The sequence below is a fragment of the Alligator sinensis genome, unplaced genomic scaffold (genome assembly GCF_000455745.1).
Source record: "Alligator sinensis unplaced genomic scaffold, ASM45574v1 scaffold14_1, whole genome shotgun sequence".
NCBI classification, from domain to species: domain Eukaryota; kingdom Metazoa; phylum Chordata; order Crocodylia; family Alligatoridae; genus Alligator; species Alligator sinensis.
Window position 1 is genome coordinate 635,902 of NW_005842709.1, and position 13,957 is coordinate 649,858.

At 38.8% G+C, this 13,957-nt stretch overlaps 1 protein-coding gene across 1 annotated transcript in view; it reads right to left on the reverse strand.

Annotated features, from left to right (window-relative positions):
- The window catches only part of LOC102384887 (ankyrin repeat and KH domain-containing protein 1), a 173,262-nt gene that overhangs the window by 158,621 nt on the left and 684 nt on the right, over positions 1-13,957 (reverse strand).

Genomic DNA, 13,957 nt, shown 5'->3' on the forward strand with positions numbered 1-13,957 from the left:
TTCCTGCTCCCAGTCTGTCACAGAGGAGAGAGCACCATCTCCTGCCCAGCATAACTTTATCTTCCAATGTTCTTTACCCCACGCACCCCATTAAAGGGAAAGGGAAAAAAAAAAAAAATGTATTTTTCTCATGTTCTCTCCCATCCTCACCCACTCCCACTCTCCTGCCCCTCACCCAGGGGAGCTCCCTCCCAAGTCCATACATCCCGCTCTGAGGGGGTTTTGGGGACAGCCACAGCACAATTAGTCTCCCCTTCCCTCCCTCTCCCCAGCACATTAAAGAATTAAATAAAAATACTAAAACCCCCTCTGCACCCCGCAACACTTCTGTCAATTGCATGGTAGCCTGTGGGCTTTAGAGACTGCAGACTGGCTGGGCCCTTCTATCCTTCAGCTCAGGTGGCCATAGTGGTGCATGCACTGGGCCCTTGCCCTCCACCTCTCTGGGCTGCTATCCAGAGAAGGGGAAAGCGATGTTAACAGCCCCAGCTAAGAAGAGGATGCTGTAGTCCTGAAGTAGCTAGTTTTAAACTCTTTCAAAGCCTAGCCATGATTTAAGTTACCCAGTTCTTGTTTAAATCAGTTCAAATAACATGAATGTTTGCCGGTACCAAAGCATTACCATCAATATCATTTCTGCTCTAAAAACAGTATTGATAAATGAAGATAAGCAGTTATGGGATGGCACCTGCCACTTAACTTTATTTTGAGGCAAATTAAGATTTTACATAAGGTAACATTTTAAGTCTAATTTCAGCTGCCCTCCAAAGTCCACATATTAAGGAATATCAGCTTCCAAACTTAAAAATTAAACCTGGGACTCAGGATAGCTTATTCCAAAGATGATGAAATGAGACAAGGACTTAGGAGTTAAATAGCACCATAAATACAGAACTTGTCTATGCAAAATATAGCTTTACCAGCAAACCCCGCACAGAGCTACAACTTAGATCAGTAGGAGATCTTTGCTGGCATAGCTGAAACCTGTTTCCCATGCAGAATAAGCCATACTGGTAACAAGACATTTTGCTACTATAATTGCATCTACAACACGGACTTTTGCCAACACAGCTATTTCAGTTGTCGGTTAGGAAGAAGTCACACCCTTTGCCAGCATAACAATGCCAGCAACATTTTTGTTGGGACTGAACCTTTTTGGCCTAGTCCACTACTTGATTGTGTAATTTCAGAACAAGAAAGAAAGGAACCAGCTTAAGTAGATTAGTTCAGTAAAAGTAGTGCAAAATGAGCAGCATTTAATTATAATTAAGTTAGCTTAATCAATTTAGTAACATCAGAATGGTACACTGACAAATGAGAACTGTAACTTCTGAGGACTTGGTTTTCCTTTAATAAAGATTTAAGTTTCTAGCCCCAAGACATATCTCAAGACATAAAGAATAAGATATATCACTGTGAAAGAGGGCCTCTTTTTTTTCTACTTTCAATATCCACCTCCTGCAGACTATCTAAGATGCTCTATAGTTGCTTATTATAGTTCTTAAGGCAGCAAGAGGTGTTTGTGCACACAGGTAGACAGGGGAGGCACAGACTTTGGGGACTTTACTGCGTAGGCCAAGTAGAGGAAGAATGCCAAAGCAAATGGAAGAGACAATTATCCTAATCACTGTATAACCACAATTCCCCCACCACACCTCCCTCCAAATCTTGGATTTGCAACACTTCAAGAACAATTACTGAACTTTGATGCACACAAAATACGAGGAACATTTAGGCCACCACAACCTCCAGGAGCTGTAAAACGTTTAAGGACACTCACAAGGAGCCTCACTTTGTAGATCCCAAAAACTAAAATATTTTTACCAGCCACTACATGCAAGCAGTTACCTTCAATAATCTAGTTTTAGCTGGAAAGAAACCAGATGCTGGAGACAAAAAAAACAAAACAAAAACCTGATACTGGTTTTGGGAAAGGGAGCTGGCTGGCCCTAAACCACACCAAGAAGCTGATGAACTTACTTAGTTTTCTTTCCAATACTGTGTAGTTGCAAAAAGAGAGAAGAGAGTTCCCTTGCTTCCTTCATTAGACCACATAATGAGCCTAGCAAGAGATTCTGCTCAAACTGCTCACTGAAGTAACTCCACTTCATCACAATTTAAGACATGCTTAAGTGTAGGCCTTTACTCCTACATGCATCCTTCCCACCCCTACCCACTCAATCCCACAATAAAGTCAAGAAAGGAAATTGTAATAAAAGATAACTAGGGTTATTTAGGATGGAAAAGAGAAGACTGAGACAGATTAAATTACACTTTTCAAATACCTGAAGGGACATTACAGAGAGAGGATGGAGAAGAGATTTTCTCTGTGGCTGTAAGGAACAGGATTAGGAGCAGTGGCCTTAAACTGTACTAGAGGAAATTCAAGCTGGTGATTTAGAAGGAACTTTCTGACTATAAGGTCAAGCATTGGAACAGGCTACCTAGAGAAACTGTGGAACCTCCATCCTTATAAATTTTCAAGAGCAGGTTAGACACAGTTGTCTGGGATGGTTTAGTCGGTGATGATCCTACCTGAAGCAGGGGGTTGGACTAGGTGATGTTGTGAGGTGCCTTCTAAACGTACGATCCTATTATCCTAATATTTACTAAGGTGATTAGTAAATGAGGTTGCAGGCATATGATTTTAAGCACACATTACCTCTCAATAATGTTGGTCACATTACAGGACCAGAAAATTCAGAGTTTAAGCTGCATTCATACAATAAGCCAGTTATACTAAACCATAATGCAGTATCTGCCTCAGCAGACAAGAAAGCCAGACTGTACCCTGCCAAGTGGCAAAGCTCCTCTGTGATATCTTACTGGACTAACTGTATGGTTAGGAGAGCTGCTGGACAAGTTTTCAGACACCTCGTGCCCTCTCTCACGTCACTGTACAGTGACAGGGCGGGAGAGCATATTTTAATGGAGACTCAACTATGGATTCACTTTAAGGATGCATGCACAACATGCAATTTATACTTTGTCACTGGGCATATAAGGAGAACCACTTTCAAAGCAGACATGCCCCAAAAATCTGAAGTTCAAGCACAGAAGTATTGCGGATTCCTAATGAATCATATTGCAACATGAAACATTTATATACTTTCTTTGCTTTAATAATCTAAGCAATTAACAACACACTCCAGGCTAAATTCTGAGATGTGACTATAGAGATTACAGGTGTTCAACAAGTTAGAGGCCTGGTATTTGGAGCATCTACCCTTTGGAAGGGGAAAAAACAGGCTCCTTCAAAGTACCTCAAGATAGGCCCCAAATCACCAGTCATTTCTAAAAATATACATCAGTGTCTACACATACCCCACCCCAACCAATGCAAATACATTACAGGAGCATTTCTCCATCCATTCCATATTAAAAGTTAAGCAAATCACAGTCCTAGACTTTGCATTTTTTCATGCTTTTATTCAAAAAACAAAATTTCAAATATTTTAGGGAATATATTCAGAAGGCAAGAGTTGGTTAAGAAGTCTGTATAAGATAAATCAATTTCCATCATGCTCTTAACTATTTTATTTACATATGCATGTCCCAGCCAGATTCCATCAAAAAAATATATATATTGAATTAGGTACCCAAAGCTTGCATTAGGATGAAGGCATTTAATGTTATGGTTTAAAAAAAAAAAACCAAAAAAAAAACCGAACAAAACCAAACCATCAGATATATATGCCTCCCTTCCCAAAAAGGCCCTGAGCAGCTTACATCACAAGGCACAAAAAAAAAAAAAATCCTCCTAAAAATCCCTGCAACCTCCCCCCCAAAATTTGAAAGCAATCCACACCACCTTTGATCAATACACCCCCCCCCCCCCCCCCCCCACACCACTCCAACCATCACTTATTTCCTCCTCCCCATGCCCAACATATTCCCTTCCCATGAATTCCCATTCCCAATCCCCTGCCTCATGCACAGGGGTGTCTGTATCCCCCTTATTGTCCCTACCAAACCATAGCATAGCTCTCTCTCAGGCTAGTGACAGAAGTTACACATAAACCAGTTTAAGTGATCAGAAACTGGTCTAAACCTGTAACAGAATAGAAGTTCAGTGCAAATAAACCAGTTTCAAAATGACAAACTGGTTTAAGATAAACATGGTTGAACGTAGTACCAGACTTAACTGATTTGGGTCAAACCTTTTTATGAAACTCCTGTCCCAGACCCCTTCCTGGTTCAAGTTAAATCAGTCCCCCAGCATGCTTTCCAGCCCTGGACTGCACTGTGCTGTCTGCTCAAGAGAGCAGTGCTGACCCCGCCCCTCCATTCCCTTCCTGGAGCAGTAAGGACAGGCTGACAAGGGGGTGGGGGGGCAAGCCTAGCTGGGGATGCACCCGTCTACAAGGGGTGGAGGAATGCTTCCCCAAACACCAGCTGAGATCTGGGGCCAGGGAGGGTGGTTAAACACCCCTTCCCCTGTTCAAACTTACTGCTGGCTGCAACTGTGGACTATAAATCCCAGAGGCACCTGGAAGCAAAAAGAAGTGATGAGCAATCCTACAGAGTGTTGCTGTGACTGTGGACTGCAAATCCCAAGAGACATAAGGGACAGTAGGAAGAGGAAGTAAACACACAGCCAGAGAGCCGTGTTGTAGCACACCCTGGCTTCTAGCCTCAGCCACTGCACGCATGTGGCTGAATTCCATGAATCAAAGGTAAATGTCTGTCCACTTCTGTTCCAATTTAATCTGTGCATCTTAGATTAGTTTGTGCAGGAAAGACCAAATTGATTCAGCCTCAGGCTTTTTGACCGTCTGTTCCTAGCCTCAAAGGGGGGCCATGACTGTCCCCAAAACCACTCATCCTCCTCTGCCCCCAAGGAAGCACATTAATCAATCAAAGTACAGCCCTTTCCTCACACCTCACTAAATGCCAAAGGGCACCCTTGAGAACTAACTTCTGTAGATACACAATGAAAACGATTTCCTTATACCAAACTACAAAACTTAAAATGAAGCAATATTTAATTTCAAGAACACTGCAAACTTCACTGGACCAAAGTTAAGGTTACAGCCATGACTTGAATAAGAGCGTTTGGCCTGTGGAAGTGCAACCTTGAGCAGGAAATATGCAAAGTTTTCTTTTTTAAACTGACACTCTTAAGAGGCAATAGCTCAGAACATAGGTATGCTTGCAACCCAGATTTTGTGGGGGTTAAATAAGGATACCAGGGGAAAAAAAGAACAACTCCTCTTACTGCAAAACAACATACTATGCTATGAAATTCCTTTGAACAGCTCAGAAGCAAGCTATACAACCTAGACAACACTTCAGAAAGTACTCAAATGAAAAAAACCAGGACCGCAGCTAGGACTTATCCCAGGAATTTGATTCACTAATAAGCAGACTTAGGAAGTTTTATTTACAAGTAAATCTTTTCAATTACTAACAAGGGATTCACCAATATAGTTAGTTTCAAGTGCTGTCTTCTCTGCTCTCAAAATTCCTAGTAGGAGTTTATCAGTGTTTCATGAGAGTTAAATGTACACATGCAGATTACACTACACTTACACACAAGAAAACCATTAAATGAAGCAGACCACTAAACCCTAGTGCCTGAGATATGCCTTAGCTAGGTTTGTTAGACATTACATGTATTCAATTTCCAGATTAACATACATGCCCCATTTTTCTCATTATTTAATAAACATTCCCTGCCATGCCCAGCCCTTACATCCCCAACGTCCAATATCCTGCAAGTATGTCTTAATTTCTAACATTATTTCCAAAGAAATAATTTTATGCTTAGGTAAATCATGGATATAGAGATACAAATTTAAGAATGTCAGTATTATGATCTCAGTGCAGGATGAAGTAGAAATAGCTTATCCAGGGGAAAAAAAGACTCTTATTTGAGTAAGTCAACCCAGGAATCCAAATATCAAAAACAGACCTCATAATTAACAAACTAAAAGCACAAATTATTTAAAATTTAGTTTTACTTGGGTCTATTTTCTATTCTTTTCTGCTGAAACTTGCCTATATCACCAGTAATTCTAGACAAGCAAGAAAGCCATCTACTACTTCATATTACAGGTTGAATTAAAGTAAATCCCCCTTCCTGGGAACAAAGGAAATTCCATGCTTCTTCTCTAATGAGTGTGCTTCTTTTGCAGTCTTATTTATCACCTCTGAACTCCACTTCAAGAAAAACCTCATATTTCCTTTCTCAATATCAGAAAGGGAGTTAGGGGAAATGGACTTGTTAGTATTATAATTTTGGCTTCCAAACTATGTTTGTTATTCTTTACTTACTAATCTGCCCAAGTGGACCTTACTTACATAAGGAAAAGTTGTATACATGTACATCTCTCCAACACATTTTAACAGCGCACCATTTTTATACTCTAAATCAAAGCCACAGATCAAGCAGCTCTGTCAGGGCTCAGATACATTAAGAGTTTGTAAAAGCTGCCTGTTTCAAGTTTGTCTCAGTGTGAACAGCCTTAAGAAACCAACAGATGATATAGGCTAAACTCTAATTCAAGAGCTGTCCTGACTAGAAGTCCATCCCAGCAAACATTACAGCAGCATAAACCCTTGTGCTATAAACTCTGTTTCACAAAGAACTTAATCAGGCAATAAAAAGGTTAAAAACTTGGAAGTTCCTTTTCAAAAAGGTTACCAAAAATTGAAAGATTAGGGGGTAAGTAAATGGACCATTCAGCCCTGAAAGCTGACCATCTCCTTCCTTTTTGGTTTGAAACAGGAGATTTGTTAACATGCCTAACATTGTAAAATTTACCATTTTACGCAGGCTTTTAGAATAAGGAAGTTTTTGATGGCAGAAGTTTGAACTTTGATTCAGTTAGTCTACAAAGTGTATTGACTATACCCTGCTTTCTGTTGGATTTCTTTAGTTAGGTAACAAGTTATATTTTACTGAAGGTAACTGAGGGGAATAACTTGTGAGCTTAGCTAAAACTATACCCATGAAATGTTACAGGATTTATTTTAAATATTTTAGGCCTTCCATTTTCTAAAAGACTATAATTCTTGGAGGAGGGCCAGCTGATATGATGGGCCCTTATGGAAAGGGGAAACTGCAAGAATCATCTATTTAAAGCCAGCTGTCTGACAAGTGAAACAAGATGGCTCCATTAGGAATTGTGATTGACCCTGCTTAGCCAGAGTTAAGAAATATTCTCTCTACTTCATGAGAAAACTGTTAAAAGCTTTCCAAAGTCCAAGGTGGAAAGGGAGAGAGAAGAGGAAAAATTAGAGTTCTCATAAAAAGTACAATTGAGAGGCAACAGAACTACTTGTAGCATCTATTTGTTTCTTCACAACATCCAGAAATGGTATTAATATACCTCCTCTAGACCCATTTTGATGTAGGATACATAATATTGCAAAAAATTATGACAAAGTACTACTACAAAAGGAAGACAAATTAGGGACAAACTCCCTAATTAACATTAACAGGTATTAAGATGTTATGAATTACAGAAAGGCAAGCAATACACCTTGACCTGTTCTGTTCCCCTAAATTTCAGCAGCTCAACAGTGCCTTCAAAAAAGGCATTAATAAAGCCCCATATCTTCATTGCCACAAATTAACTGGATTAAACACTGAAATCTAGGGGGAAGGTAATTCTCTACTGATGGAAGTTTTGATTGTGTTGCAGGCCTTCAACACCTCTTCCTGGTTAAGTGGCCCATCCATGTCTGATTTTAATCCACCAGTCTACCAGTCTGTCCATTTTCATACTCTGGGATAGGGTGGCTTTTTAAGTAAGGATCTTTTGTTATAGAAAAACTAAATTACCAAAAGTTAAACTAAGATTTGAGTCTAATCATAGAAATTGAAGGTAATATCACGTGCAAATGAAAATTTCAATTACAGAATGAACTTTAACGCTTAAATGTCTCAGATTTCATATTTCAGGGATGTATTTGGTAGCTGTGTTGGTCTGAGACAAAAAAGAAATGCAAAACCCTAAAATTCGTGACTTAGAATTGATACCTTATTAGACCACCAAAGAAATCACAAACAGAAAAAAAATCTTTCTTTGCAAGCTTTTGGGCTCATGTACCCTTCCTCAGGCTCAGGGAAAATTAAAGAAGGTACAAGTCCCCATAGGTAGAAACATATTTCAGATTTCATATACCATGAAAACATCATCTTTTAATAAGTTTCTCAACTTTACAAACGACTTAATTACAGGTTTACAAATTATTTCAATAAACTTACGCTAGTCCCACCCCCCCTACTTCTCAAACGGGTATTCCGATTTGCACAACAAATTATAAGAATTATTGAAAGGTCTCTGGTGATATTCTCAGCAGCATATTTTTCTGGTCAACCACTCTAGGAAGTAAAGTGACCCAACTTACTCCCTAGGTACAGGGCTTTTAATTTTAGGTAATACCACTGAACATTCTGGACCTAATTGTATATGCTACATTTCTTGCTTGATAAGTTTTGGAAAGGGAAAAGCCTTGGGAAGGGTTCTTTAATAGCCAGAAACAGGCTTTTCTTTAACAAGGCCATTTTGATGTCACTTATAAAGCCTTGTATACAGCAGATGGTTGCTGCTTTTCTCCATATCTGCCTAAAGCTTTGGTCCCCGACCTGTGGCTCAAGAGTAACATGCTGGTCACACAACTCTCCAGTGTCGCTCACAGACACAGAAAATTAAAAACTTAAATCCGAGACTGTCAGGGAAAACAAAGCATACAGTTGCCCACAGCATGTTACTTGTTCAGTATTGTTGATTGTAGGCAGAAAAGGTTATGGATGGGTGCATAAAGTATTTTCTTCACTGTTAACTGGATACAAGAAATTAGCATGGATTGATTCAACTCAGCAAACAGGAAACCTTGATTAAAACCAAGTACTTTCATCTCATTTTGCATTTGTACTTCAGTTATTTTCCTAAAACAGTTTGCTCATTGGCTTATCTATCCAAATATGTTGATTTCCATCTAAATATAGCCTTTACGCCAAATCTGATATTTGTTGCCAACTACAAGGATGCACTAATGTAGACAGTTACATAGCCTTACTTACAGTGTTTTTAAAATCTTAATGTTTACATTTTATTACATCAAGAAAAATGGTGAAACATGCATTTCTTATTTTAGTAATGTCAAACTGTAGTCAGAGGGGAAATAAATTGTCATTGAAAATGCACAATTAAAGCATTTTAAATTGTTTTAATTAAATACAACAACTATCAAATATGCTAGTTATATAGACATTTTCATAAACATTTTAATAAATCACATAAATGATTATTAAGCAAAGGAAACATTATATTTTTGTACATCAAAGGACTGTCTCGTCACCAAAGGCCAGATTTTCAAAAGATATTTAGGTACCTAGCAAGATTTACATACGTGCCCAAACAGGTTAGCTGTCTAAGTCTCATTGACTTCAATGGAAATAAGGTGTCTAACCTATATAGGCACTTTTGAAAAATTCCATGAAGCAATTACTTCATTTTTAGGCACCTAAATGTCTTTGAAAATGAGGCTTCTTTTCCTTCAAATTTTTAAACTATCTTGTCCACTCTTGCCTGCTTTTTATTTACTGAGAAGAAAACCAACTTTTCTTTCTTCAATTCCCAATCATTCTCTCAACCCTAAACCAGCCAATGCACAGAGATAATACTCTCTTTGTATCTGCTAACTAAAAGGATACAAAAATAATTAAGGCAAAAGGTTTTCTACACAACAAGTTATGAAGGTACTTGCACAGTAAACAGTGCAAATACTAGTAATCACTGAACTGTAAATATAAATGCTTAATGTAATATATACTCAGTGTATTTGTCTACTTCCCAATTCTTCAGGATTTTTAAAAAGGAAAACATTTAATTCATTAAAATTTGCAGAGAGCCAATTTACAACACAATTTAAATTATTTTACGAGATTATATATTCATATACTTTTTAGACAGCAACATAATTAAATATGTCTTCATTTTAGGAGGATTAATTTTTCTTTAAAAAATATTTTGATTTTAAAGAGCAAACATAATATTTGTTTTTTCTTATAAACAAGAAAACCTTTTAAGTATTAGGATGAGCTGCACAGTACTAGAACTCTAAATGCTACTTATTTTAGGAGGCAGGTTATATCTGATTTATTAACTTGTTCTTTATGGAAATAAGCCTAGAGGCTTATGCAATAAGAACATGTTTTTAAGCAAAGAAATCTGACTGGTGTCAACTATTCTGCTATGAAAGAGATATGGAGAAACTGACTGACAAGCCTTAGCTGAAAGTAGTGAAGTCCAAACGCCTTTGAACAAATCCACAACTATGGAACACAATAGATTTGCTAGATTGTATATGTTGACAGCCAGAAGCCACTTCTTAATGAACTGAAACTCAAGACCCTTGAGTACATTTATCATTAAATAGTCATTTTATAAGTAAAAGGTGCATAGAATACTCTAAATCCTACAACTGCACATTTGTTTCTGCAGCCTGATTTTCTCTTTAAAAGAGAAGAGTCAAATATTTCGGTTGGTATAATACAAGTGAAAGCTAACAGATTAGTATAGCAATTACCCTAACTCCAGAAGTCCTCTATAGCCAAAGGACAGATTCCCTAAAGACTCTACACTGTCATGCATAGTGTCCTGCCAACATGGTTTTATCTTGACCTAAAGGTATCAGAGCTAGTGTTAAAAAGTTCATTTACTATCAATACCTATTTACTCCATTTGGTACCAATTACAGCACCAACAGAATCCAGGCACAAAAATGGCAGTTCATATGACTTGTGACCAAGCTTAATGTAGCAACAAAGGCCAGAAGTTTCATGTTATTATCGGCAAATTCTTGGGCAATCCACAGCAATTTCAAAATGATGTCCATCTAGGTATTGTCTCATTGGTTTCAATATCTTCTGCAAGCTCAAGGACTCCAGCTTCTCTCAGGTTTTTTTCGCCCTCAGTAGTAGTAGCCAATAAATATTCTAGTTCACATGGTACCCAGGCATTATGCCTGAATCTGTTGCCTAGCTGTGTTTCCAACATACTTTATTGGTGAGCTTTGAGGAGATTCAGAAAAGTGACACCTAAATCACAACCTGTCAATCTCTCCATAGATCATTCACACAACTAATTTCACACCTACTGATTCGTCTATGTAGTATGTCCATTCAAACAGACGTACATGTGATCACAAGGCTTCCCACTCTTTCAAGTATAGATTTGTCTCAAAACAGGTCAAGACAAGTTCTCTTTCAGTATTCCTCCTCCTCTGAACATTTTCCATATCTGGCAGCCATCTTTTGTGACCCAATCTACACTATAATTCTTTAAGACAAAAATACTGTTAAAAAGTTTATTAAGCTACCATTAGTATTTTGCATGTTCCTTGATTCCCACCTCAAGTATTTTTCCATTTAGCATCTTATGAAAATCAAAATGATGCAGTGAATAGGACAAAAGACCAAGGAACTGGAAGACCCAAGTTATATCCCAGCTCTCGCCTAGAACTGCAATGTGACCTTGGATAAATTGCATCATTTTAGTGCTTCAGTTTTCTCATCCGTAAAATGGGAAGGACATTTTCCTTTCAAGCTACTTTAAAATTCCAGGTAAGAAAATTTTCCTTCCCTGATCTTTTCCCCCTTAAACTGCATTTTGACTAATTTAATTACTCTAACATACTAAAGTAACGTTCACATATGGATATAAAAATTAAGCACTACTGCACATGCACAAGCAGAAGTGTACTGAATGCCATTTTATGATGGTTCCTTTTTTGTGACTTCACTGCTATATATATATATTTTTTTTTAAAGCATAAATTAAGGGAACGTGTCAAATACTATTTAAAATTCTATTTTTCTGAAGTTTTCCTTCTAGTTTTTCCTAATTCCAGGCCCCAGTACTACCCTCAAGATATACATGACTCATGACATCGGACAGTCCTTCCCAGACAGTAGCCGGGTCTTCAAAACAATTTTATTCAAGTCAAATATCCATCCAAGAAATGTAATAGTCTTCTGTGGCATAAAAGACAACAGCAACAGGTGTTTCTAAAGGAGGTCAAAAAATTATCTCCTGACATCAATCAACCTTGTTCTGCAATAGCTTAGCATGGAACCGTTTTTTTGAAAGGCTCACCTATTCATGTCACAGTCCCTCCATAGAGTCACCTCTACAAACAATGGGTACAGGTACAAGAATATACTGAGGGTCAAGCTAAGACTGAAGTGCCAAACCAACCTGTTTGGCAGAGACTTAAAATAAAATGGGTTAAAAAGTCTCTCTCAGGTAAAAACATTATTAGCTAAATTTCAATCTTAAGTAATCATATATACCAAAAAATCAGTCTATTTACCCTCAGTTGCTTATAATGAATTAACACACTCCAAAGACAACCTATTTATAGTACTTTACCATTCCCTAGCATCATTAAGAGGATCTCAACTAAGATGCACCCCTTAGAGATGTAGATACCAAAAAGAATGTTTCCAAAGCAGAACTTACAAATAGAGTGATGGTGTCAATACAATAAAGATACCGTCAGAGATTCTGATACACTATGTTTTAAAGAATACTTTCTGACTTTAATTGTTCCATGGAATTTCTCATCTAGACATGTATTATGTTTTCAGAATCATGCTACTGTATGACAGGACTGATGTAAGAGACTTCATAGGTGGCAGATGCCAGAAAAGAAGTTGTTTTTTCTTCTCTTGGAAGAGAAGGAGCTGCAAACTGTACAAATAAAATCCAACCCCACTGAAATATACTAATTTTGGAAACATTTAGAGAAAATGTGTGTGTTGTATTATATATGCGGTCAACAATCTCAAATAAGAAAATGCTTACCCATGAATGTTGCAGCAGCTTGTCAGATTTTAAACAAAGTTTAGCTAAATGGATACAAACCCTTGTGGACATTTCATGAAGAGTGGATTCCTAAAAGCGAGGATGAGCACTGAGCTCCCCCCTTCCATTCCTTCAGAAGAGACTGGGAAATGGAAAATTCAAGCATCAGTCCACTGAAGACCTCCATGTATTTTACTACAGGGAAAACTTGGCACCAATTTTTTTGTTACTCCCTTTTCTTCCTGAAGTCATGCAGGGGTAGGGGAGAGCAGCAGCACACGTGCTTTGGATGATGAAATTCATCTCCTTACTTCATCCCAGACTGATGGGGTAATAATGGAGGTGGGCAAGACCTCAAACCTTTCCCCTCTATATTTGGTGGACAGGGAAATAAGACTTGCCTCTCATCATAAGACTATCAGGTGGTGGCAATAATTAATTAAATCTTACATTCTTCCTCCCTCCCTAAACTAGATGAAGTGTTAACTGGAAGCTCAGATACCTATCAACACTCCACCTGGGGTAAAGCAGATTAGGTAACCAAACCTGTCCCCCTCCCCCGAACTTGTGTGCATGCTTGGAAGATCCAAGATTGGGATTTCTACATTCTCCTCAAACTACATCTAGGGGACAAGGTGGAAAGAGCACTCTTTCTCCACAAAAACCAGTGACACGGGGACGGCAGCTAAGTGCGGAGAACAGTGCACTTTCTACTAGTATTGGGAATGTCACATGCCCCTTCAGGCTGGGCGCAGAGGCAGGCAGGCTGCTGCAAGAATTCTCCTCCCTAGGTTCAGTGGCCAACTGCTAGAAGCCATGATGGTCTCCGAGCAGGTTAGAAAAAGGCTCAATGAAAAATATCTCGGCCCAGCCCAGTCTTCAAAATGATGATAAAGAAATGTGTGCTCGGCTCCCCTCCCCCTGCCTGAGTGCAGATGTGGTGCTCAGCACCTCCGACTCCAAACAGCTTGTGGGGCTGAGGGCGTGGGGGGGGGGCAAAACCCCCGATGCCTCCAGACCACCTACAAAGGTAAGATCGCGAGGGAACCGAGCCCCCCCACGACAGAGAAGTGCGGGCGCCGGGACAAGACCCCGCCCCCATCCACGAGCCCAGAGGCTCGGGGCAGGGGGGTGAC